At 39.6% G+C, this 23,964-nt stretch overlaps 1 long non-coding RNA gene across 15 annotated transcripts in view; it reads left to right on the top strand.

Annotated features, from left to right (window-relative positions):
- The window catches only part of LOC138165769 (uncharacterized), a 90,916-nt gene that overhangs the window by 48,144 nt on the left and 18,808 nt on the right, over positions 1-23,964 (top strand). For 3 of the 15 annotated variants that reach the window (XR_011169448.1, XR_011169445.1, XR_011169449.1), the window contains exon 3: positions 7,577-7,679. This is a non-coding gene — a long non-coding RNA (uncharacterized lncRNA). The other 12 variants (XR_011169437.1, XR_011169440.1, XR_011169438.1 and 9 more) reach the window with 12 other exon arrangements.

The following is a 23,964-nucleotide window of genomic DNA, read 5'->3' as shown; positions in this document are numbered from 1 at the left end:
GGCTACCTCAGGCAAAGGTCCTCCTCTCCCTACTCACAGCAACCACCTAGTGCGCTGGAAGAGCGCTCCCAGCAGCTCCGGCCCCTGGCAGTCCTCAGCAGGAGTCCTAACTCAAAAAAAAAAAAAAGGCAACCGCCACCAACTGCCAACCGCAGGACCGTTAGCTCAGCTTTTCACTTTCTCTTGCTCTGCTATGTCAGCACGTCCATGGGGCATGGGAGATCTTTAAATCCCATAACCCTTACAAATACACATTTCTTTCTTCTTTTCTTTCTTTCTTTTTTTGCTTTTTGGAGGGGGGAAGAGCAGGGCAATTGGGGTTAAGTGACTTGCCCAAAGTCACATGACTAGTAAGTGTTAAGTGTCTGAGGCTGGATTTGAACTCAGGTCCTCCTGACTCCAGGGCCGGTGCTCTATTCACTGCACCACCTAGCTGCCCCATTAAATACACATTTCTAATAAAGAATATTTAGTTTTACTTTTTTTTTTTGAGGAATTTGAGCCTCTCCAAATGATATGCAATTTGGGGGAAAGCAAAGTAAGGATGATAACTTTGCAACCAGGATAACCTACTTAGGTGGAGAGTATTGTTTTTATGTTATGCAAACATGTCTGACTCTTTGTGATCCCGGGATCCACAGCACACCACTGCTGTCCATGGAGTCTTCTTGACAAAGATTCTGGAGTGGTCCACCATTTCCTTCTCCAGTAGATGAGGTTAAGGCACTTGCCCAGGGTCACACAGCTAGTAAGTGTGTGAGGCTGGATTGACTTCCTGACACTAGGTCTAACATGGTCTTCCCTGAGCCATCCAGCTGCCTCCAGGTAAAAAGAGTTATATTCTTATTGCTGAGTATCTTTGTCACTGTCAAAGAAAAGGAATAATTCACCTACTTCAAAAAGACAGAGATTACCGAAAGGACTTACTGTCTTTGGTCCAGAAATTATATATGTATGTATGTATGTGTATATATTAGACACATATATACATATATACACATGTAGCCACATATGCACACATACATACATGCATGTACACATGTATACACACACACTAACACACACACTTTCAGTATACCTTTTTGAGTTGTAAAACTTCTCTGGAGTAAGGTCCAGTATCCAGGTTAATAAATTCAACAATTGTTAAGCACCACCTAGGCAATGGAGATACACAGATAACATGATAAACAATACCTACCATGAAGACATTCTACTGGGGTGGGGATGGGGGGAGGTAGAGAAATACCACATATAAATACATTTTTAAAAAGTAATAATAGGGAGTATTTATATGGCCATTTAAGATTCATAAAGCTTTACAAATATTATCTGCTTTGATCCTCATGACAACCTTGAAAGGTTTTACAGAGGAGGAAGCAGAGGCAAACAGAAATTAAGTGGCTTGCTCTGGGTCCCAGAGCTAGTGTTAGGAGGCCACATAGAAGATAAGTGGAGGAGAGAGAGAGAGCGCTAACAAAATGCTTCCAGTAGAAGACAGCACTTGAATCAAGCCTTGAAATGGTTAAAAATCTCAAGAGGGAAAGATAAAGTAGGAATGCATTCTAAGCATGAGCAGTTATTGCCTCTGCAAGGGCGCAGAGTTGGGAGGGGAAAGGTCACATTCAGAAAAACAGCAATTAGGTCAGCTTTGCTAATTAATGTGTGAAGGGGAGTAATATAAAATAAGGCTAAAAAGGCAGACTGAAGGCAGATTGTAAAGGGCTTTTAATGTCAAAAAGAAGAATTTATGTTTTATCCTAGAGGAATATGGAGCCACTGAAGATTCTTGAGGGACATGGTTAGGCATGTGCGTTTATAACATCAATTTGGCAGAAGGATAAAAGTGAGCATTTGATAGAATGTAGAAGGATAAAGGTGAGTAAAAGACTAAGGATGGGGGCAGCTAGGTGGCACAGAGCACTGGTCCTGGAGTCAGGAGGACCTATCTTCAAATCCAGCCTCCAAAAACAAAAGTTGAGGCCGACTCTAAGGTTATGAACATGGTGTTTGAAAGGATGATGGTATCCTAAAGAGAAATGTGGACATTGGGTGGAATGGGCAGATGAGAATAATGTGTTCCAAAGGCCATGAGGGCAGCTGAAGCAGGTGCTGTGGAGAGCTTAGGGCTGGTCAGACATCAAAGATGCTAAATCATCCACTGCTATCCAGGCCATCGCTAATCATTCTGACTTTTGTCTTGGACATTGATGACTTGGATTTTGTCCTAGACTTTTGACTTGGACTTTGATGACTCTGGGAGAGAGAGGGAGGCTAATAATTTTGTGCAATTCTGCCTCACTTAAACCCAATTCATGTACAAGTCACGACATCGCCCCATGATGTCATTGGTCCTCTTCAAGAATGAAGGATGAACAACAATGACTATACAAGAGCTCTGATTGGAAGGGAGCATTCCAAAATGTACCAGGTTTAAAAACATAGAAGTGATGGAGGCGGCCACTGAACAAACTGGAACGAGGGGGCTGAGAGCTTAAGACTGGAACAAGAACCATGTCAAGTAGTACTGTCATGGTATCCCAGGCCCCATGGTCCTGCAGCATTTAGATGACTTCAGAGCCAAGGAGGAAGGATTCACTAATCTCTATCCTGTCCTGAGATAAAAGTTTGCCTGATTGTTCTGAGGGACTGCTACAGAATTCTGTAAGCAGATGATACCAGCTCCTAACGTTTTAACACAGGGTTTGAGTTCTACACTGAGACTGCCTTTCTTTTCAGGTATTCTGGCAAAAATAAAAAGGGTTTAGATTCTAATTCCCCTTGAGTTGGTAAGGGCAAAAAATGATTGTGCTGTACTTGATTCCCTGTCATTGTTTACATGTTATTATTATTTACATTTTTATTATTTATTACATTTATTATTATTTACATTTATTAATATTTACATTTACATTTTTAGTCACTAGGTAGCATTAATAGCCACTCACTAAGGAGGCCCATGCTCACCATGATGGATTATACATACTCCACTGGGGTGGAAATGATGTCAAGTACTATGGTTACCAGAAAATCAAAATCCTATCCCTCAACCATACCTCTCCTCTATAGGGAGGCACAGTTTACTCCCTAAGCGTGAGCCCATTCAACTGTGAGCTCCTTGAGAGCAGGAAATGTCTTTTGCCTGTCATTCTATTCCCAGTACTTAGGAATTATTGACACAGTAATTATTCACTGACTAACTATGGGTGAGTGGATTGGTGGATCTACCCAGCCAGAATTTAGCTGAGCTTCCACACATTTGTTAACATTGCCCTTACATTGAATATTTCTATTTTTCAATGGGCACAAGTCACTTGATCTTGGCATCATAAGCCCCTTCTCCATGCAAACAGGTCACATATTGAAATGTTGAATATACCATTTACTCTTATTATAGAATCAATATGTAGCCAGTAGCAAATAACAAGGAAACAATGTACAACTATAATACATAACAAATGCCCAAAGAGCAGCTATAAGCCTGCTATTCTGCTAGACCTCCAAAGTGTCCTCCTCCCCAAACACAGAATGGATCTGAGCTCTAGAGTCCTGTGACAAATAAAATTTGAGTTTTCCCTGGAGTAGGCAAGAGAATATAAGAATTCAGTTCTTACAAGACGCTCTACCTCATACTTCCCAAGAACTGGTAATCACTCCCCAAACTGGTCTTGGCTCACTCATAGCATGGGAAATGATAGCTCATTGGAGTTTGTGCAAACTGGAACTTAGGAGGCCAGTGTCTTGTCTGGTCTCTGTCAGGAACCTCTGACCTTCCCTGACTGGAGCTAAATCATCATGGAACAGTATTAATGGAACAGGTGGAACTGGCTTAGGATTTTCATTCAATACACCATGCCATTTACAGCTGACTAGATCACAGAAACAGAGCTGAAAGGAAATTCAGGGATCATCTCATCTACCTTGCCTTCAAAAGGAAACTGAGATCAAGAAAGATTAAGTGAGGGGTGGCTAGGTGGCACAGTGAACAGAGCACCAGCCCTGTAGTCAGGAGGACCTGAGTTCAAATCTGGCCTCAGACACTTAACACAAAAACTAGCTGTGTGACCTTAGGCAAGTCACTTAACCCCAGTTGCCCTACCCTTCCCCCTTCCAAAAAGCAAAATAAAATAAAATAAATTTTAACAAAAGAAAGATTAAGCGACTTGATTTAAGTCACTCAGGTACAAAATAGCAGAGTCAGGATTGGAGTCTAAATTTTTTACTCTAAATTCAACATTTTTCTCACTGTACCAGGCGACCTCTCTCTTAGTGTATGTATATATATATATATATATATATATATATATATATATATGCATGTATACATATATGTCTGTGTTGTATTTATGTATATGTATGTATTTATTTTTAATATTTCATTTTTCATTCATTCCATTTTTACATTCATTTTTTAAAAAATTTGAGTTCTAAATTCTCTCCCTGCCTTCTTTCCCTCCCCTCTCCTTGAGATGACAAGCAATTTGATGTAAGTTACACATGCAGCGCTCATATATTTTGATATGTTCTGAACAACAAAATATATTTGGATAGCAAATTCATAAGACTGACTTTTAAAAAAATTAGTCCTAATAACTTATTATTTGGTGGGTTCCTTCTATGACATTTTGATTAGCATATTTCTTTATTGCCACTTTTTGTCTATTGTAAATAGAAGTAATGTTAAGCTCTTTTAGTAAGTAGCATAATTACATTTCCCTTTCCCCCACCTTCTTTTATTTATCTATCAATCTATCCTTTTATTATTTGTTTAAATACAACTACTTTCTAGTCATTATTTTTAGTTCCAAATTTTCTCCCTCCTTCTACTACCTTCCCTACCAAATAAGAAGGCAAGGAAAACAAAATCTATTACAAATATGTATAGCCATGCAAAACAAATTTCCTCATTAGGCATGTTCCAAGAAAAAAAAAGGCAAGGAAAAAAAAAACAGCATTCCACTCTCTCAGTGAAATGGTAATCCAAAGTCTAGGATATGCAGGTTTTCTGGTCTGCTCCCTTGACTGGGTACCCCAACAGTGTTAAGTTATTTAAGTGACAAGTGATTCTCTTAAGCTGAAGAAGTGCAAAGTTCTTCAGATTTACTCTCTGGGTTCTTGGAGTTTCCCTCATTCAAGCTGTAGATGGTGCTAAAAAGTCATATAGACAAACCCAGTCAGCTCTCCCCGTACCAGGATTCTGTTCTCTCCAATCAGTTCCCTGCAGCTACAGAATTCCTCCAATGAGTTCCCAGCAGCACCTAGGGAGACTGACCTTAGCCGGTTGTCTCAGCTGACTCAACCTGAATACATTGTTCTTAGCATCTGTTTATCTCCCTCTCTTACTCTTTTAAGCAACAAGGGAAATTGCTGCTCTGCTTTTCTCCTTACTGTTAACTCTCTCTTCAGATGACTCCTCATTGTTTCTGATTTCTGATCTTTCTGCCTCTCTCCTTATCTGACTTCTTATCTGGCCTTCAATGCCTTAGATAGGACCCTTGCCATGAATAATAACTTATCTCTAAGCATTAACTCGGATCCACAATTCTATCAGATTCAATCTTGTTGTTGTCCTTCATATTCAAAGAGGACCAAAATGACATCACAATGGTGGGATCAATGTACAGTGTACCCAACTATGGTTGATCAGACCAGCAATTCTGTGGTGTAGTGGACAGAGTACTAGATGTGGAATCCTGAAGACCTGAGTTCAAATCCACCCTCAGATGATCCCTAGCTGTATGACCCTAGGGAAGTCACTTAATTTCCCTGCCTCAATTTCTTCATCTGTAAAATGGGAGGGGTAATGTATAATTTTCCGCTATAACTTATTGTGATAGTAATGGAACATAAAGATCCCCCTGTATTGGCTTGGTTTTCAAATTGATTGTGTTAAAACCCAGAGCTTGTTAATCCAACCTGTGGGATGGACTTGTTGATGTGAAAAGAAAGTCCTGAACTGGGAGGAGCTGGTGACATATATTTGGAGAGACAAGAGAGAGGCAGAAGAACTTTTTGGAAGCAGCACCCTCGTGGAGGCAGAGAGAGAGACTGAGAGAATTGTTGGGGGCCACTTTGAATTGCCCTGGACTTTTGAGACCTGCCCCCTGAGCTGCCAAGGACTGAGGAGACATGGCTGTTTTGCTGGTACTTTGTCTGTTTTGATGTTGTTTTGCCAGATTTGTCCACTGGTGAAAGACAGTCCTTTTGTTGAAGAAGTCCTGGAACCTGGCTGTTGGCTAAGAGCTCCTGAGACTGTCCTGCAGACAGAGAGTGAATACTGTCCACTGGTGAAGGGCAGTGCTGTTGTTGCAGGGGTCTGGGAACCTTTCTGTTGGTTCAGAGCTTCTGAGACTGTCCTGCAGACAGAGAGTGAATACTGTCCACTGGTGAAGGACAGTGCTGTTGTTGCAGGGGTCTGGGAACCTTTCTGTTGGTTCAGAAGCCCTGAAGAAGGATTTTCTTGTTGTATGTTTACAGAAATCCTGGGAGAGGGTTTTGCTAATGTTTTCAGGGGTTCTAGGACTGTTCTACAGACAGAGGATGAATTAATGAAGGGACTGGCAATGTATCTTGCGGCCTTGCTAAGCCTTGTCTCCCCAGGAACTAAGATTGCTGAGAACTTGCCTCCTGTCAAGATGAAGAAAAGACCTCCATTTGGGTATTAAGTGCTGTGCTTAAACTTGATGTAACTCTGGGGTAGATTCAATTGTGATCCAGGGGTGGGGAACTTTTGACCTTTTTGTGTTCTATGGTTGAGCAAATGAATGTACTTTACTTAGATTGGAAACTAATCTCCATTTGAGAAGAGGGACTTTGTGGTGGACTAAATGAAGGTATAGCCTAGGGGTGGAGTAGTATTTAGAACAGGGACTTTGTAATTGATTGAATGAATGGAAGGTCCTGGGGTGGGCTAGTACTTGGAGATTATTTAATCATGCTTAGTAAATGCTGTATTTTGAATGATGTCATGTTTTGATCTTCTCTGTTCTGGGTTGGTCACTGAATAAAATGGAGAGCCCCTATGCTGGTATTCTGAACCTTGGGAAGCTGCCTTTCCTTGGCATGACATTACACTTATTACTGAAAACAGTCATGAGCAAATAAGGTTATAAAAAGCAATGTCTTATTGCTATCGCTATCTTGATCAGTACTTGTGCCTTTGAGAAACATGCTTTCACCCAGATACTCTCAATTTGTGTCCCTCCTTAAGCACTTGTATCTAAAGGACTTTGTTTTCTATCAAGTTTTCATCTGAGTTGCTTGCTTTCTCCTCTTTTCCATAAATAAAATGTCTACATATGTCCATATATCTTATTCCTAAAATGAACTCCCTCCTCATTCTATGTCTTGAAGTCCCTATCTCATGTCAAGACTGGGTATGCTTAAGCTGTCTTGTACTGGTTTAGGAGAGCCCAGTGTTAAATTTTCATAGTGTGCATTTTCACCTCAGAAATTGGTAAATACTATGAATCAGGGCCTGATTTATTGTTGTTGTTTTAATTGTTTAGACTTAAAAAGTAATGTAAAGAAATGTTAACAATGGAGATTAAACTTTAAAATGTTGTACATTTTTTTTCAGAAATCTGGTTGTTAAACATTTACCAGCATATCACAGCCAAGAACCAATCCATGTGACTCATGTGCTTCCTAAACGAGGCCTGTCTTGATTCTTCCAGTTATTAGTACGTATTTCATCCAACCAAATGTTTTGTATTTCTTGTGCCTCTCTTTAACTATGTAGTTATTTTATCTCCCCAGTAGAAATTTAAGTTCCTTAAAGGTGGACGCAGTCCAATTTTTATCTTTTTATCTCTAGAACCTAATATAATATCTAGGATATAGTAGTTATTGGATAAATTGAGCAATAGATATTTATCAAGAACCTACAATGTGCTAGCCATGTGAGCTACAAAGAGAAAAAAAGGAACGATCCCTGCCTCAAAGAGCTTACATCCTAATAGGGGAGATAACATATACCATCAGTCAGTCAGCATTTATTAAGTCCCTGCTGTATACCAGATACTGTGCTAAGCATTGGAGATGCAATATAAGGCAAAAGACAATCTTGCCCTAGAGGAGCTCACAATCTAATGTAGAGAAGGGGGGTGGGGAGGATAATAGCTAGAGAGGGATCTGGAAAGGACTTTCTAATAAGAACTGTATCTGCCCCTTCTAGGAGAAGCTAATTTTTCCTTAAAAGGTATTCAAACTCTCCTCAAAACATAACTGGTCCAAGGGAGTAAGACTCAAACTTAATCTGAATACAAAAGACAGAACATGAGAAGGGCTCCTTTCTCAGGACTGACCGATGCTTCTGCCCCAGGACTATGGCATATGTGGAGACAGCAAAGTTTCACTCAAATGAATCAATGCCATAGTCTTAATGAATATAATTTGCACACTACTATTAAGTAAACCTTTTGTCGACTGTGAGATAGTCTGTGAGTGTCTATTTCCTTCTGATCCTGAGCCTGAACCACTGGACCAGCCTAAGTTGGGCCTGACCCAGAATAGCTTCATATAGGAGGTGGCAGCTGAGTTTAGTTTTGAGGGGAACTAGGAATTCTAAGAGACAGAGACAGTCAGTTAGCAAAATCTTATGTGTTAGGTACTACGCTAAACACTGAGGATACAAAAGAAGGTGAAAAAATGGTCCTTTTTTCTCAAAGAACTCACAGTCTAATGAGGGAAACAACATGAAAACCACTATGTACAAACAAGCTATATACAGGGTAAATTGGAAGTAATCAACAAAGGGAAGCCATTATCATTAAGGGTGATTATGAAATACTTCTTGTAGAAGGTGGAACTCTATTTGTTTGTTTTGGTTTTTTTTTTGAGGGGGGAAGGCTGGGCAATTGGGGTTAAGTGACTTGCCCAAGGTCACACGGCTAGTAAGTGTTAAATGTCTGAGGCTGGATTTGAACTCAGGTCCTCCTGACTCTCTCTTCACTGCACCACCTAGCCTCCCCAAGAAGATGGTACTTTACCTGAGACTTGGAAGAAGCCAATAAAGATGGGAGGCAAAGATGAGGAAGGACGAGAACTCCAGGCAGGGGGGTGAGGGACAGCCAGTGAAAGTGCTCTGAACTGGGTGATGTTATACTGTTGTGTGTGAGGAGGTCAGTGTCACTGAACTGCAGTGAATATGGAAGGGAGTAAGGTATAAGAAGATGGAAAAATAGGAAGGGAATATGTCATGAAGGTTTTTAAAACTACAGAGTATTTTATATTTGATATTGGCAGTAAAAGGGAGCCACTGGAGTTTATTGAATGGGAACGGAGGTGATAATATGGTCAGATCTGAGTTTTAAGAAAATTGCTTTGACAGCTGAGTGGAGAGTAGACTGTATTTGAGGTAAGGAGATCAACTAACATTCAATTGCAATGATCCTCACCAGGGTGTTGAAAGTGTCAAAGGAGAAAAGGAGGCATGTAGAGAGATATTACAAAGATAGAAATGATAGCACTTAGCAACTGATTGGATATTAGGGGAGTGGAAGAGAGAGGAGTAAAGGATGACATTTAGGTTGTAAACCTGGATGACTAGGGTGATGAACAATAATAGGGAAAACTGGAAGAAGTGAGAGCTTGGAGGAAAGATAATGAGTTTAGTTTTGGATATGTTGATTTTAAGATGTCTACAGAATACATTTTCTTCTCTTTTTTGAGAGCTAGTATAATGGTAATGGGAATTTGAAGACCTTCCCTGCCTTGGAAATATACTCTGCCCCGTAATAGACTGAATGTAGTCACATGGAGCCTATGGCGGGAGAAGTTTGCTGAAGGGTGGAGCAGAGCCCACAGGAAGGTGGGAGTCAGAGCTAGCTAGACTGGGAGGAGGAGATCATGAGTCTCAGGAAGTCAGTCAGACTTGTGAGTAAAAATATTGTTTTGTGGGAAGGCTGAAGGATGCTATGGCTTTCTATACTGTTATGGCTTATTAACTTCTTTGCTACTATGATGGAATCGGCTTACTGGTTTGGGGATTTGGTTTTCTGGTGTCAGAATAAATGTTTTGCTTCTGTCTTCTATATGGAGAGTCTGTTATATTTTGCAATTGAGCACCATGCAGGTATAGTTATAGTGACTGTGGGCACTGTGAATATAACATTGGTGCTATAACCAACTGTTAAATATTTACTAGCACATTGCTTACTAGACCTGGAGTAAGGAAGACTTGAGTTCAAATATGGCCTTGGACACTTACTAGCTGTGTGAGCCCCAATAAGTCACCTAACATCTGACAGCCTCAGTTTCTTCATCTGTAAAATGAAGATAATAGCAGCTACCTCCCAGGGTTATTGAAAGGATGAAATTAAATAATTGTAAAGCACTTAATAAATCTTGAGAAGTATATAAATGCTAGTTATTTTTTCTAATATTATTATTATTAAAAGCAGAAGTGGGCACCAGACAAGGCAGCTAAAATTCTATTGGAAAATTTGATTCAAGGTCCACAAAGAAAAGAGGTCTGAGAATTGTAGACTTCACAGATTCACCTGCACATCATGAATATGTTCAAGAAGAGTCAAAAGATGCTGGATATATTGAATGTCAAATGAATGACACCATTAAACATGAAATTGATTCAGTTCTAACATAGGGATATGATAGGAAGTCATTGTAATGGTAATGTAATTTTGAAATTGAAAATCACTTTGTGTTGGCAAAAGTAGCAGGTACTTAGCACTTAGTAACTGATCAAGACTCCTGTCTCCTGTTACTGATGTAACAGGAACGGGTTGCCTGAAACAGGCTGTGTGTATATAAGAAAAGCCCCAGAGAGGCACAGTCAGAACTTCCTTGAGACCGAGATCTGGTGGCAGAACAGCTACAGAAGAGAGAATGTAGAACTGAGTCCTGAGAATTTGTGGTGGTGGAGCTTCTTCTGAACAGGAGCCCAGGAGCCAGGAGGCAGGAGCCAGAAGCCCAGGTGACTGAGGAAGCATGACTGGGATACTGAGACTTTGTTTGTGGCTTAGTTGAGCCTTGAATTCCCTGGAGCAGAAATGGGGAAGAAGCTGACCATGGACCAGACCCTGTGAACACCAGTGTGGAGCAGGACGTGCCCAGAGAGCTGGTCAAGGAACTGGGAGCTCTCTGCCACTGAACCCAGGTGACAGTCTGGTGAATCCAGGTAGAATCTGGGACCATGGAAGGGGATCCAGGGAATCTGAGAACAGGCCCCAAGTCAAGATGAAAAAACCTCTCCTTGGGTACTGAGTAATTATGGAATTATAGTTTACTAGTGACCTAAGGGGTGGAGGGTTTTGTGTATGATAACTTAGTAAGACTTTGCTGAATAAGTGACTGATTGTACTTTGAATACTTTGAGATATTGTTACTGATAAGTGACTGATTGAGTTAATCAAGACTTTGCCCCATGAGTGGAAGACTTTGGCTATGTACTTTGAGACTACTAAGTGACTGATTAAGTTAACTTAAGAGTGACTATTTTACTTTGAGACTATGTTGTGAATATTATATTGTGATTTTCTGTGATAGGTTGTAGTATTGTGAATGCTGTTCCTTGATTTTCTGTGGATGTTTTGCTTTTGTTATGGAATAAATAGAGTGATCACTATACTGTGTAATCAGAACCTTAAAAGCTGTTCACAGCAGCATTCTTCTGGGAAGCTGCTTGTGCGTGGCATTACAGTCATTCAGAATCAGTTGGCTATATGCAGTCAGACATTGGATGGTCAGAGCTAAGGACAAAATAAATACTAAATGCAAAGAAAGGTTAAAAATTATAAGACTATGTGATATGGCACCTACAACAAAATTTGTTTAAAACAAGGTATCAACTCTCCCCAAAAAAAGTCCAATCACAGGAAATTGGAGAAAAGTAAAGACATTAGTTCTAATAACATCTATTTTCAACAGTTTAACTAATGTAAAACTATTGCCACAATGAAGAGAAAAGAAAAGAACTTAATCCTCTTCAGTCAATATATCTGCCAAGCAAAGACATATGGAAGCCAAGGGCAAATCAAGGGCTTGGATTATAAACTCATCTATAAAACATTATAGAGGAACAGGATGGAAGACTACAATAAAATAAACCTTCCAAGAGCTTGATGCAACAATACAGCCAGCCACACCATCCCTCAGTATTGATAAATGAAATGAGAAGACACCCAACAAATGCAAAATGCTGCTATTTCATAGAGACCTATTTTCATTTTTAAAAGGGTAGAACCATTGCATTTAGACTCATATCACTTCCTCACCCGTGTGAAGAAGTCATACCAGCACCTGAGAAGATTAGGTTTAGGAAAAGCAGCTAAGCGTGAGTGAAATGCCTCCAGGAGAAATCTGTGCTGGCGGTAACACAGTTTTAAATGTGTTCAGTGGCTGATAATAAAGATATTTTAGTGAGTAATATTTTTAAAAATGGGAAAATCATACTTTTACCTAAAAAAAGTTACTGAAAAGATATCAGAGACTATTGACCCATTTTTTTATCTTTAAGGCTTTTCTCTAATAAAAATCGTGCAAGAATGGTGTATACACTCACCCTGTATCCTTGATGAAAGTGTGAGAAGGGAACATATGGGCTTTTGCAGGTAATAGTTTACATAAACCCATATCTTCATGACCACGCAACTAACTGAGACATGAGGAAAATATAATATCACATTGTGCCTATTGTCTTTTGATTAAAAGAATAAACATTTGCTTAAAAAGAATAAAATTCATGCTTGAAAACTCTTCTTAAAAAAAAAAGGTATCTTCATGTCATACAGTTTGAGATGTCCAGTAGGCAGCTGGAGATATAAGAGGAGAGGAGAAGGGGAGAGGTTAGGCCTGGACGAATAGCTCTAAGAATCATTTGCAAAGAAATGATAATTGTATCCACAGAGGGCCAATGAGATAATCAAGTGAAATAAGAGAGAAAGAAAGAGGATCCAGGACAGAACCTTGAGAAAGGAACATGCGAGGTTAGTGGGAACAGTCTGGATGAAGATCCGACAACGAAGACTAAGAAGGAGTCTTCAGACAGGTTGGAGCAGAAGTAGGAGAGATCAGAGCACCAAAAACCTCGAGATGACAGTACCAAGAAGATAATAACAGGGTCAGGAAGGATGAGGATTTAGAAGATGCTTTTGGCTTAGGCTTGGCAATGAAGAGATCATTGGTAACTTGAGGGGTGAGTAGTTTCAACTTCAGAGCTAAGAGTGAGAGGAAAGGAAGTAGAGGTGCCTATTGTAGATGGCCTTCTCAAGGAGTTTAGCCATGAAAGTAAGGAAGATATAGGAAGATAGCTAAGAAGGATAGGCAGATCAAGTGAGGGCCTTTTCAAGGATATGAAAGACATGGGTATATTCGTAGGCTGTAGAGTCAGTAGACGGAAAGATTGAAGACTCATGAAAGAGCAGGGATAATAGATATGGCAATCTGCTGGAGAACATTGGGACAGAGTGGGATCATTTGTGCTTGTGGAGGGGTCAGCTTTGGCAAGGAAAGGAGTCACCTCTTGATGTGAAACAAGGGTATGAGAGATCACAGAAGTGAAGAAAGAGTCTTTCAGGCATGGAGGACAGTCTGTTGAGTTAAATTGCATTAAATGTATTTGAACTGAATTGATTGAAATTTTCTGATAGTCTCAGGTTAGTGCCTGGACTTGTCAGCATTGAGTAATGGACCAAGACTGCCAGATAACCTTCCTTAGGAAGATAAGAAAGACTTTTCTGCTCAGCAGAGAGCTTGTTCCAGCCACCAAATTACAGCTGCAAGGAAGACATTTGCAGAGCAGGATCAAAGAACAGAGAGTTACTGGATTTGGCAGCCCAGACCACTGTTGCTTCACTCATCTCCTGGCTGCCCAGCTGCCCTTTTGAGCTTCCAAACTTAGTTCAAGGCATGCCTTCCCACACAGCTTGACGAGCCACAGTTTCTACTTCAGGACACGGGGGAACAAGTTGCCCTTTCAAACTGTCTAGTAGGGGCTGAAGAGGAGTCATTGCCTGATTTGGAGTCGTCAGCTGTCTGATTATCTATGTATCTTTTCCTGATCACATTTGTGCATTTGCGCTTCCCTCCTCACACAATACTTGACAACCAGCTCACCCGTGGAATTTCTGCGGGCAGTGAGGTTCTCTCTGAGTTACAATGGTCGTGTGTTGACATGTTGTTTCTACTGTGGATCATTGAATAAAGCACATGACTTTCCAAAGAACAGTCACTTTCTTGCTTATATATACTCCTATCAAATACCCCTGTGGTTGCATTAAGGCCTGTGGCTGCCTGGTACACCCCGGGATAGTGGGAAAAAGTGCTTGACCTAGAAGCTTGGGGTTGAGCCCCAGCTCTGCTTGTTTTTATTAGCTTTGTGACTACAGACAGATTGCTTAATAGCAGCACTCTACCTCTCCAGCAAGTTAAACCACTCAGTCTTGTAACTCTCCCCTAGGGTTGAACTAAGAAGTGTTGGAGAGCTCAAATGAGAAAACAGACAGAAGCACTTTGTAAACCTTAAAGAGTTTTACACAGGCCAGTTATTATTATTATTAATTATTGGCCTACAACTACTCGGCCTCTAGTCTGGTGATGCCATTATTCCCTGAAATTCTACTGAAGCTCTGCTGAGCTCAAAAATGTTTATAGAGAAATACAGAGCTGTGCTGGTATGGGACAGCTGGGCTGGGAGGAGGGGGGTGTGCGCACACGTCTGTAAAGTTTAATCTACAGTATTAACACTTTCTTCATTCTGGATAATTAGCAAAAACAGTCAATCAGCCCCGACTTAGAATGATGCCACTTCTGAGGTATAAATGCTCACGTGGAAAATTTAGCAAGCCTCTCTGGAAAGCCCCTTTCTCTGGCACACTGTCCTGATTGGTGAGTGTCAACTATATGTGTGTGTATGTTTATGTATGTATATATATGTGTGTGTATGTGCATCTGTGTATGTGTGTGTGTATACAGTTATCCCTTTCATACCATGGGGGTTAGGGACATGGCACCGCCATGAAAAATCTGCATAAAAATTTTGGCCTTTGTTTCATACCAAAGAAGTCTGAATTTTTTCTTTTTCTCTTATGGGATGTTTACAATATTTTATTATAAAATTTTGATTGATATTATACAATACTATACATATATTTTATGTATTTCTGAGGTTCTAAACTTTTTCTATTTCATCCGCTGGTCTTCAAATGTTTGCTGCTTCTGCAAAACTCCCCCCAAATTCCCACTTAATATCTTATACCAACCCATGATATATTGAAACTGCAATGGAGACAGTCATGATGTGAAAGGAATAAGTGTGTATACACATACATATATACCCACATATATATTTAATATATACACATATACATATATGTATATACACATATGCATATATATTCATATATTCACATACACATATACAAACTTGCTTATATATGATATGTCACTAGATACAGTATATATGGTCAGCCCCAATGCCCAGATCATGCTTCACATCATCCACTTTGTGCATCTTACTATCTTGTTGATTGATTGATGATTGATTGATCTGCTTGGCCCTTCCCTGGCTCCTTTCCACCTCTTACTCTGGAAATAGTAATAGTAATCAGATAAATACTACCACTGTTTCTGCAACAAACATGACAACCCAATTGGCTGTTCTATGACTTTATTGACCATTACTTCTTGATTACCACTCCTCTATGTGTGTTATCTCCCCCTTTAAGAAGGTAACTTCTTGGGGGTGGCTAGGTGGCACAGTGAATAGAGCACTGGCCCTGGAGTCAGGAGGACCTGAGTTCAAATCTGGCCTCAGACACTTGACACACTTACTAGCCATGTGACTTTGGGCAAGTCACTTAACCCCAACTGCCCTCCAAAAAGCAAAAAAAAAAAAAAGTAACTTGTTTGGGGGGGGGGATTTTTCTTTTTTTGTTTTTTTTTTCTTCCCCCCCCCCCCACTGCTGCTTGTCACATAGTGGATAATTAATAAAACTTTTTGTTTGTTCATTTATTTATCTCTGAGCCCCATCAATAAAATGGAAATAATGTCATGTACTACATAGAATCTGTGGCTTCCTTCAAAGCTTAGCCCTAATGCCATCTTCTGTATGACATTTAGCTTGGCCTCCACCAGTTGCTAGGGACTTCTGTTTCCCCATCCCTCATCAAATTACTTTGCATTAATTTTGTTAATATATTTAGTGTATGCTTATGTGTGCAGGTGTTATCTCCTTCAATAAAATGTAAATGACTTGAGGGCAGGGACTATTTTATTTTTTTGCCTTTGTACCCACAGTGCCTTGAATAGTGCCTGCCCTCAATAAAAGCTTGTTGTTCAAGTAACTTCTAACTCACAGGGTGGTTATTATTGCTGAAATAACACATTTATGCTCGAATGAAAATGTCCCAATTTCCCCTATAATCAGAGTTTATTGCTTTGTCCTAAATGTGTTTCAGGGTTGAACTTTAAGTATTCGTGAACAATAATTTGGAGATTAGTTGCCTTTGTAGATTCTAAATAACAAATATGGTCCTGTTTTACAATATTTGTTAGATTATGCTAGCTTGTTATACAATGAATGAATGCGCCATTGGGATTGCCATGGGCTTTTTCTGATGGGATCACAAGGCCATTAAAGCTGTTTATCACTTGTTAGTTCAGAATGGGCAGCTACTCAGTCTCACTGTACATGTAAGCTAGTTGGGACAACTCTTCAGGTTGTCTGCTGATATCTGATGGTGCTTTGTACATCACATTCATTTCCAGTTGATTCCATCACCACATTCATAGTTGGGTTTGTCTGGCTTTTCTTTGGCCATCCAGAAGCGCATTAACCTCATGCTGGGCAGCTTTGCCCCTTCAGTTTTAGGAGAAGATGGGCAAAGATAATGAAGAATCTGTATAAAATGAGCAGATGTTCTCATGTTGATTTTGACCACTTATTTCTTCTGATATTTATGTCCCAATATCTCATTTTGATAGATTTAATTTCCTAACTCTCTTCGTTTCTGCTTGTTTCTTTTTCTAGCGTTTACCCTGTCTGCTAAGAGTTGCTCAGTTATAACCTTTGCTGCAATTTCATTTTCTAAAAGAATCCGGAGTCCTGTGTGATTCTCTTAGCTAGCCCTCCCTTCAGTGGCTATATATATCCATAGCCTCTCTGGAACCATTCATCCTTCCTAGGTGGGAAGTTATCTACGTATTAACCCTTCAACTCAGAGGTCTCACAAGTGAGTGCTACAGAATGTTTCTTATCCTGGATCATGGGCAAAAGAATCACCAGTTTTACCATCTGGATCATTATTCTATCTAAAACCTGTTCACGCTATCTATACACTGTTGAAACCAAAAAAGAAAAAGATACGCATGTACTTTTATGATACCCCCTTGGGGTACAGGGCTGAGCAGAGGAGTGGGAGTTACAGCAAAACAAAAATTTAATTGAAATTTAAAATTTAATTGAATGCTTTAAATCAGGAATTTATGCAAATTCCAAGTTAGAGCCTTTTGTTGCTGGCATATTTTAAAAATTGAAAATTTTATGTCTCCACATGTATCTGTGTTTCAGTGGGCTCCTTCTTTTAGAGCAAGGGTTGGGGAGAGGTCCTTCCATCATTCCTTAGAACAGTTTTTCCTAAGAATTTGTGAATACACTGAGGTGGGAATTGAGGGAGCACAGAAAGAGGGAGCAATCATTTTCTTTTCAGCCATATTCATTTACCAATTGGGCCTTTATTCATTGAGATGACCCTCATCAAACTCCTACTCTCTTCACACACCCACACAGACACAAACAGACACATAGACACACACACATACCTTCCCTTCTACCTCCACTTCCACCCTCTCCCTTTTGATCAAATTGGCCAGGAGGAATGAGGAAATGAAGAACATTGAAATATCAGGTATACCTTTATCACACCAGTGCACGAAGGGATGGGAAGCAGTGGACTAGAATAATGGCCCTGTGGTTCAGCATCCTTTATGTACAGCAATTCCCCCAGCTTGTTGCTGTGACACTTTAAGATATTGGATGAAAGCTTAAGAAGAACTACATTACATCCACAGTGCCCTACTGGAAAGTCGGAGGGGGGATGGGGGAAGACATGGGAGAGAGCAGATTGGGGAAGGGGATATTCAGTGGGATCGCTATTTTGGGGTGGTGGGTAGGGGAAAAACGGAGAAAATTTGTAACTCAAAATCTTGTGGAAATGAATGATGTAAACTAAAAAATAGAAAGAGATAAAAGAGGAAAAAAAAACAAAAAAAGAACTACATTTTTTGAACCTGTGCTTTCCTTAGAAATTGTTTATCTATCTACCTATTAGCATAACCTCTTGCTTCTGCTCACATAATCCAGTTGACATTATGGCGATGTAAGGACTGAACATCTTCTATCTAGGGAAAACCTCTCTTCATCAAAGCTCCTTTACATCTGGTTCAAGTCAGAATCACTGACCTATCTTCTTGGGCTTCATTTTTCTTGTATCGGTGAAAACTAATAGGAATAACTCAGAGGTAAAGAACCTTAGCTATAAAACCTGACAGCCTTGTTTGGGTCCAGTTGTTCTCCAAACAGGGCAGATTTTTCATGATGTATTGAGATCCCTTGTGGGGTCACTGGAAGACATTTTGAGGTTCACTGAGGTCCTGAAATGTCAGAAAAGTTAATACCAAGGGAGATCATGCACTGTTCATTCTAGGAAATGAGAAGTTCCACTCTTGCTCCTTGACAACCACATCTTTCTCTTTCTTATACCAATGCTTTAAATCTGTTATAGAATTTAAAAGGCACTCACAGAAATTACTTAAGCAGAGAAGTGGACTCACTGCATGGCTGGAGATTCTCAAAATAGAAAGAGAAGAAAGGGACAGAGTTGAGCAGATTTAGCAAAAAATCTCTGAGACAAGATATGGGGGGAGTGAAAAAAAGATATAAAACAGAAATGAAGAAGACAGAGAAAAGGGGGTGGAGCAGGAAGCTCATAGAGTTAGATCTCAAAGAAACTTTATAGATCATCTAATCCAATCCCTCATTTTCCAGATGATGAAACTAGGGATCAGAAAAGTTAAGTGACTTGCTCAAGGTCACACCTCTAGTAGAAGAACCATGAGTAGTAAGTAGCAGAACCACCAGTTGAACTCAAGGGGTGTGACTCTAAATCTACCATTTTCATTACACCATGCAGCCTAGAACTGATTGTGAAAAAAGAGAAATACACAGACATATTAACTGAAAAACGGTTTGGTATACAGGTATAACATATTTATTAACATTAATTATTAGTCACCATTTAAAAGATTTGTTTACATTTAATTATTTTATGTATGAATATTAGACATACACATCAAACAACATTTAAGTTGGGGTGTGTATATGTATAAATATATTAAGAGTATTTATATATAACAGTTTTTAAGTGTATTTTATATGTCTGTATATAATGACCCCAGTTATTATTATTAATTATTTGATTAAAACTAAATAAGGAGGAAACTATGAAACTTACTTATAAAACTAAGCAAGGAGGAAAATATGTATATTCACTGAAATAAAATGCATATATACAACATATATGTAAATATTAAATATACATGCACAATAACACACTTAAACATATTGCAATTCCAACCTAAAATTACACATGTGTGTATATCTATATCTATCCTTCTAAAAGCTGTTTGGCATGTAGTTTAATATTTACATACAATTAAATATTTATAAATAATAATTAAATATTAATAAATGTATATTAGACTGCACACCAGTTTTTATATTGGTCTTCATACCCATAATCATGATATGTAGCATCACATCACCAGTATTACCATCTTTTTTTCTACTTACATTATTTGGCTTTAATTAAATAATTAATAATAATTACGAGGGGCTGGTCTTCTTTTTCCTTTGTGATTAAACCATAGCACATCTCTCTCTGTCTCTCTCTCTCTCTCTCTCTCTCTGTCTCTCTGTCTCTCTCTGTCTCTCTCTGTCTCTCTCTCTCTCTCTCTCACACACACACACACACACACACACACACACACACACACTCCTTTTTGCCCAGACCGGTAAGATCAGCTGCAGCAGTGTGGCACAGAGAGGGTAGCGATGTTTGGTGCCTGGGAGTCAGCATGACCTGAGATGAAGTCCTGCTTCTGACACCTACTTAGTGTGTGACTCTGAACAAGTCACTAAGCCTCTCAATACCCTAGTGTAAGGGTTATGGGATGTAAAGATCTTCCATGCCCCGTTGGACTTGCTGACGTAGCAGGAAGGGGCGGAGCAAGAGGAAGAGGAAGCCAAGCTAGCGTTCCTGCGGTGGCTGGCGGTGGTGGCGACGGCGGCAGCAGCAGCAGAGGCAGCGGCAGCGCAAAGCCCTTTTTGACTTAGCCAGAATTTCTGCTAAGGACTCCTGCTGAGGACTGCCAAGGGCCGGAGCTGCTGGGAGCACGCTTCCAGGACGCTGGGTGGTTGCTGTGCGTGGGGAGAGGAGGACCTTTGCCTGAGGTAGCCTGTTCTGTTTTAAAGGCTTGAAAATGTGGGTGCTTTCTACTTTATCTACCTGTGCCAATATCATAACTACTCTGATGGCTTTCACTTTCTGGTTTTGGGACTCAGTCTTTTGGTATCTTAATAAATTTTCTAGTTTATTTCCTCATATGGCAAACATGACGTATTTTGTAATGGATAATTATATCAGCATATTTGTAATCTCCATAGGCATTGTGAATATGGCATTGCTGATACACCTAGGCAACTCTCCAAGTCAAGTTGCAACTCTGTTACTGATATGCTTTGGTAGGAGACACTTAATAGATGTTAATTATGGACTTTATTGCCATCAAAACCACTTTTCCATAAAGTACTAAAATGTTCAATATAATTCTGATTATTTCTCCTTTGACTCTTTTAAGATCTTTTTGGATCAAGGTGGTTTAGTTAATTCTATAATTACTAAAACCTTTTGCAGGGGTCAGTTGCATTGTTTATTCAGGTAGTTAGCAAATTATCTAACACTTTTAAATGATTTTCCCAACACACCTATGAAAAGGATTTCATACTGAATTATTCTCTGCTAATAAACAATGTAAATTGCTTAGCAGGAGAGAGCTAATAATGCAATAAAAAAAATTCTACCATGGCCATGTTTTACTTAGTGGCCTCAAAATTGTACTTAACACTAACTACCAGAAGGGGGCCTCAGTCAACAGCTCTGAGGCTACTCTCTGTAGTGCCATAATTTCAGATTAGAGCTCAATTTTTATGGGTTTTTAATCATTCTTTAAAAAAAGAATAAATTGCACTAAAACCATTCCCTGCATCTCAGGTGATTTCTGCACTCTCTCATTCATTTAAATAATGGATTTTTGAAGCGTTTAATATTGAACATTTCTTAATATATGGAATTCAAACCAGAATAAATAAATAGTCCTGCCGCATTTACGTATGGATTGGTGACTACATTTGATACATGGCATTCCCAGGTTGACCTATCTAATGTTTATGTCATTTGACTCCTTATCTTAGATTTAAGGAGTTCCACAATTTGGCTCCCACCTATTCCTTTTCTGGTGCCAGTTGACCTTATAACCCTTCTGACTGGACTACTAGCCTTCCCTGAACCCAACACTCCATGTCCTGACTCCCATTCATAAATCTGCACGAGTTATCACCTATGTCTGGAATGTGCTCTCTCATCTCCTTGTTTTTCTTCTTATCTTCTCTCAAGGCTCAGTTTAATCATCGTCTCCTCTCCGGTGCCTTTCCCATAGCCTCATTTGTTAGTGTTCCCTCTTCAGTTTTCTTGTATTATATTTTTTCACACCTTTTTTTAGTCCTCCACCCTCACTAGAATGGATACCACTTAAAGAAGGGGCAGTTTCATTTGTATCTCTGTATCTTCGGCACCTCACCCAAAAACCTTTGCACGTTTGGTTTTTTGGCTGACGTTGTGATTTTGTTGGTGTTAGGAACTCCCCATGAGGAACTTCCTCTACCAACCTAGAATCCTCTTTGTAGTCTTAGAGAGTTACTGGAGACATGGAAAAGTTGAGTGACTTGTCCAAGGTCACACAGTCATATGTGTCTGATAGGGGACTTGAATCTTCTGAGTCTGAGGCCAGTTACAGTGCCACACTATCTTACACATCGTAGTCTCTTAATATACTGTTGAATTTAACTGAATACACCAAGAATTTATAACCAATGTAGGTTTACCAATCATTCTCAATCATAGCAAACAGAGGATCTTCAGTACATCGGAACAATGGGAAATTTTGTGTGTCTGAGTCCCCCTGAATTAGGGCTCACACATATAAGAGTATATATTTTTTGAAGGGGACTGAAATATATACTAATCCTTCTAAATTAAAGCAATTCTACTACTCAGTAGAGGGCATTTTATATTAAAATTTCACTCCTCTTCCCTCTGCTTGTGGACCCACTGATAGATGATATTTATAAAGCAAAACACTTTGCAAACATTTTATAGTATCCTGTGAAGCAACTAGTGAGGTATATTAGTATTATATTAGTATAAATAGATAGGCAGACAGACAGATAGATAGATAGATAGATAGATAGATAGATAGATAGATAGATAGATAGACCAACAGATAGTATATTAGTATTCCCATTTTATAGATGAAGGAAACTGAGACTTACAGTCTGATGATCATTCCACTACATAATGCTCCCTTATGCTAGCACAACCGCTATATTTCTGTTAGATTGTTTTTGCTAACGGAGCACCTCCCTTCGGGACCACTCCCCCAACTTTCACTCACACTCACAGATTGCGTTCCCCAGGGAAAAGCCGGCCACTGCTGCCCTCAGAGTTAGAGGGCATAACCCTAAGGAGGATGGGGCTTCCAGCACTGCTGCTTCTGAGCCTCCACAGGTGTGTTCCCCATAAGCAATTATACAGACTTTATCAGCTTTGGCAAAATAATTTTATTAAGTAGCAATAGTAAGAATAGTTGATATGAAACAGCCCCCCATAAACTGAGGGTACATTCTCTCTTGTATACCAAAAGTCCTTAAGGAGAGATGGCTCCAATATAAATTACAAAGGTAGTAAGGCATATGTATATGTGTGTGTGTAAATAGGCATGTATATATGTGTATACACTCATACACGTGTGTATATACATACACGCACATATGTGTAGGCGTGTGTATGTGTCTATAGGTATATACTCATGTGCATGTATACACACATGCACATGTGTATAGGCATGTGTGTGCACACACCCTTACACAATACACATATGTGTATATAAACATTCACATATATTGTTTATGTGCATGGGTATATGTAGGTGTGTATATGTCTACAGGTGTATGTATGCACCTACACTCATGTATATGCATATGTGTATGTGTGCATGCATATACATACACACCAACATATATCTGTATGTGTGGATATGTACACATACCATGTATGTGTGTATATGTATATATTACATGTAGCAAAGTAGTGCCTCAAACGTCCTGATTCTGGAAGTCTTTCTCTTCCTATCACTGAGTCATCCTAAAGTTCTCTCTAGAGAGTTAACTCTCTTCTGGACACTGAGGATGGTCCCTCCCTAGAGTTCATAGTTGGTACTTCTCTCTGTCATGAGGGGTCACGTTCCCCAAAGTCACTGCCATCTTCAGGTAACACTCTTTCCTCAATCATTTGCTGCTGCTTCTATGGCCATCACTCAACTCTGCTACAGTAGTTATTATTACCACCTATGGTTGATGGTAAGATCTCTGATGGGACTTCTGGATATCCCTAATACACAAGGTTATTGCCTGGACCTGTCTTACCTTAGAATACCAGTTCTTCAGGGGTTGGCACAGTGGACAGAACAGCCAGCCCAGAGTCAGGAGGACTTAAGCTTGAATCTAGGCTCAGATATTTACTTGTCATGTGGTCCTAGGCAAATCACTTAACCCCATTGCCAGAAACAGAGAGAGAGAGAGAGAGAGAGAGAGAGAGAGAGAGAGAGAGAGA

The sequence above is a fragment of the Petaurus breviceps genome, unplaced genomic scaffold (assembly GCF_028583685.1).
Source record: "Petaurus breviceps papuanus isolate PSGF00001 unplaced genomic scaffold, PetGlider_PUasm1.0 214, whole genome shotgun sequence".
NCBI lineage: Eukaryota > Metazoa > Chordata > Mammalia > Diprotodontia > Petauridae > Petaurus > Petaurus breviceps.
Note: the sequence above shows the minus strand (reverse complement) of the source record. Positions and strands in the feature narration are given on the sequence as shown.